Source organism: Capricornis sumatraensis, chromosome 3 (genome assembly GCF_032405125.1).
Source record: "Capricornis sumatraensis isolate serow.1 chromosome 3, serow.2, whole genome shotgun sequence".
Taxonomy (NCBI): domain Eukaryota; kingdom Metazoa; phylum Chordata; class Mammalia; order Artiodactyla; family Bovidae; genus Capricornis; species Capricornis sumatraensis.
Genome location: NC_091071.1, coordinates 161,467,615 through 161,471,967, shown reverse-complemented (window position 1 = coordinate 161,471,967; position 4,353 = coordinate 161,467,615). Strand labels below are relative to the sequence as shown.

General features: G+C 39.9%; 1 pseudogene; it reads left to right on the top strand.

Moving 5' to 3' along the window:
- The first annotated feature begins 219 nt into the window (after positions 1–219).
- LOC138076351 (large ribosomal subunit protein eL8 pseudogene) lies at positions 220–742 on the top strand (annotated as a pseudogene).
- Positions 743–4,353: the final 3,611 nt, after the last annotated feature.

Genomic DNA, 4,353 nt, shown 5'->3' with positions numbered 1-4,353 from the left:
TCAGATGGTAAAGCATCTGCCTACAATGCAGGAGACCCAGGTTCAATCCCTGGGTTGGTAAGATCCCCTGGAGAAGGAAATGGCAACCCACTCTAGTACTATTGCCTGGAAAATCCCATGGACAGAGGAGCCTGGTAGGCTACAGCCTACGGGGTTGCAAAGAGCCAGACATGACTGAGTGACTTCACTTGGACTCCCAAATAGTCACTCAGCTGATTAATGTCTCACAAGTACAGACCAGACATGAAGTAAGAGAAGAGGCAACGGTTGTTAGCTCAGGGTGAGACAAAAGCTCACAGGCAAAGGGGGTGTCTCCACAAAAAGGCCACTTATCCTTCCGGCAGGGGTTAATGCTGTCACCACATTGGTGGAGACCAAAAGTTTCCACTGGAGGTGATTGCAAGTGATATGGATCCCACTGAGTTGGGGGCCTTCCTGCTTGCCCTGTATCATAAGACACGAGTTCCTTATCTCATTGGCAAGGGGAAGGCCAGGCTGGAGCATCCAGTCCACATGAAAGAATTACACCATCGTCAACTACACATGAGTTAACTTGGCAGACAAAGAACCTCAGGATAAGCTGATGGAAGCTATTAGGACCAATTACAATTACAGATATGATGAAATCTGCCATCACTGGGGAGGCAACATCCTGGGTCCAAAGTTGGTGGCTTGTGTTGCCAAGCAAGAAGAGGCAAAGGCCAAAGAACTGGCCATCAAATTGAGAAGTGTACACTATTGAGTTTTCTGTACCAAAAAAGTTTAAACAAAATATCCTTCAAAAAAAAAAGAAGAAGAAGAATGAATTAAGATCATATGAAAGGCAAAACAAACAGGGAATGTTTTGAATGGGTGAACCCCAGAATGTGAGGAACCAGGAAGAAAATACATTTATTGGGCAAGAATCATGAGTTCATCACTATGCATAATGTTAAAATGACCTTGTAAATATTATTATCTCCATATTAAAAGTGGTGAAACAGGCCCAGAGGAATTATCTAACTTATTCAAGGTTTCTAATATCACAGTTATCCAAGTCTATACCTCAACCAGTAACACTGAAGAAGCTGAAGTTGAATGGTTTTATGAAGACCTACAAGACCTTTTAGAACTAACACCCAAAAAAGATGTCCTTATCATCATAGGGGACTGGAATGCAAAAGTAAGAAATCAAGAAACACCTGGAGTAAGAGGCAAATTTGGCTTTGGAATGCGGAGTGAAGCAGGGCAAAGACTAATAGAGTTTTGCCAAGAAAATGCACTGGTCATAGCAAACACCCTCTTCCAACAACACAAGAGAAGTCTCTACACATGGACATCACCAGATGGTCAACACCGAAATCAGATTGATTATATTCTTTGCAGCCAAATATGGAGAAGCTCTATACAGTCAACAAAAACAAGACCAGGAGCTGACTGTGGCTCAGATCATGAACTCCTTATTACCAAATTCAGACTCAAATTGAAGAAAGTAGGGAAAACCGTTAGACCATTCAGGTATGACCTAAATCAAATCCCTTATGATTATACAGTGGAAGTGAGAAATAAATTTAAGGGTCTAGATCTGACAGATAGAGTGTCTGATGAACTATGGAATGAGGTTCGTGACATTGTACAGGAGACAGGGATCAAGACCATCCCCATGGAAAAGAAATGCCAAAAGGCAAAATGGCTGTCTGGGGAGGCCTTACAAATGGCTGTGAAAAGAAGAGAGGTGAAAAGCAAAGGAGAAAAGGAAAGATATAAGCATCTGAATGCAGAGTTCCAAAGACTAGCAAGAAGAGATAAGAAAGCCTTCTTCAGCTATCAGTGCAAAGAAATAGAGGAAAACAACAGAATGGGAAAGACTAGGGATCTCCTCAAGAAAATTAGAGATACCAAGGGAACATTTCATGCAAAGATGGGCTCAATAAAGGACAGAAATGGTCTGGACCTAACAGAAGCAGAAGATATTAGAAGAGGTGGCAATAATACATGGAAGAACTCTACAAAAAAGATCTTCACAACCCAGATAATCATGATGATGTGATCACTAATATAGAGCCAGACATCTTGGAATGTGAAGTCAAGTGGGCCTTAGAAACCATCACTATAAACAAAGCTAGTGGAGGTGATGGAATTCCAGTTGAGCTATTTCAAATCCTGAAAGAGGATGCTGTGAAAGTGCTGCACTCAATATGCCAACAAATTTGGAAAACTCAGCCCTGTCCACAGGACTGGAAAAGGTCCGTTTTCATCCCAATTCCAAAGAAAGGCAATGCCAAAGAATGCTCAAACTACCGCACAGTTGCACTCATCTCACATGCTAGTAAAGTAATGCTCAAAACTCTGCAAGCCAGGCTTCAGCAATACCTGAACCGTGAACTTCCTGATTGTCAAACTGGTTTTAGAAAAGGCAGAGGAACCAGAGATCAAATTGCCAACATCCACTGGATCATGGAAAAAGCAAGTGAATTCCAGAAAAAACATCTATTTCTGTTTTATTGACTATGCCAACGCCTTTGACTGTGTGGATCACAATCTGTGGAAAATTCTTAAAGAGATGGGAATACCAGACCACCTAACCTGCCTCTTGAGAAATCTGTATGCAGGTCAGGAAGCAACAGTTAGAACAGGACATGGAACAACAAACTGGTTCCAAATAGGAAAAGAAGTACGTCAAGGCTGTATATTGTCACCCTGCTTATTTAACTTATATGCCGAGTACATCATGAAAAATGCCGGACTGGAAGAAACACAAGCTGGAATCAAGATTGCCGGGAGAAATATCAATCACCTCAGATATGCAGATGACACCACCCTTATGGCAGAAAGTGAAGAGGAACTAAAAAGCCTCTTGATGAAAGTGAAAGAGGAGAGTGAAAAAGTTGGCTTCAAGCTCAACATTCAGAAAATGAAGATCATGGCATCTGGTCCCATCACTTCATGGGAAATAGATGGGGAAACAGTGGAATCAGTGTCAGACTTTTATTTTTTTTGGGCTCCAAAATCACCACAGATAGTGACTGCAGCCATGAATTTAAAAGACACTTACTCCTTGGAAGAAAAATTATGACCAACCTAGATAGTATATTCAAAAGCAGAGACATTACTTTGCCGACTAAGTTCCGTCTAGTCAAGGCTATGGTTTTTCCTGTGGTCATGTATGGATGTGAGAGTTGGACTGTGAAGAAGGCTGAGGGCTGAAGAATTGATGCTTTTGAACTGTGGTGTTGGAGAAGACTCTTGAGAGTCCCTTGGACTGCAAGGAGATCCAACCAGTCCATTCTGAAGGAGATCAGCCCTGGGATTTCCTTGGAAGGAATGATGCTAAAGCTGAAACTCCAGTAGTTTTCCACCTCATGCGAAGAGTTGACTTGTTGGAAAAGACCTTGATGCTGGGAAGGATTGGGGACAGGAGAAGAAGGGGACGACAGAGGATGAGATGGCTGGATGGCATCACTGACTTGATTGACGTGAATTTGAGTGAACTCCGGGAGTTGGTGATGGACAGGGAGGCCTGGCGTGCTGAGATTCATGGGGTCGCAAAGAGTCAGACACGGCTGAGCAACTGAACTGAACTGAGCTGAACTGAACTGAAGTTGGTAAAATAAAAAGAGTTGATTCTAGCCCAGTTTTGTTGAGTTTCCAGTTCACTATTTCCACTATACCCCCAAACCGTCCTAGACAAAAGAAGATGGAATTTTACTATGTGGTACAAATTCCACTAAGGCCTAGTAGTGGGAAATGAAATCCTTGATATATAACTGAATCCATACCCCTTAAAACTGAAAACAGTAGAATTAACCAATTAAAAAAGTATTAATTTAAATGAATATATTAATATCCATGGAGAATTTGATATGGGTGACAGATAATGTAATGGATATTATTGTTCCTACTTTTTAATATGCATTCAAAATGCAAGATACAAATACAAAAGACAGATGTATATCTCATTTATATTGAACTTTATAAGTTATATCAATATATACTAAAAATACTAGACACAAAAAGGATATGCAAGTTCCTGTATGAAAGGAAATCCTTTATACATAAACCAAAATTAAATTTCAAAGTTATATTTAGGTTACAAATATTTAAATATGTATTTTTTGAATTCTTGGTTTACTTAAGATAAATAATGAAATTATGGGGGGGGTATGGTTTATCTAAATACCTTTCTTTTCCTTCAGGCTTTGAAAGTAGTTTCTAAAATAGATAAAATGAAAACTTTAAAAAGAAATCATGGTTATAGCTGATATGATGAAATAGGACTGGTCACATATCAGATAATGTATAATTTTACTTGAATGTGTTGATTATATATTGTGGGACAGTTTTCACTTGTCTGAACAAACATGTTTTGTCTTT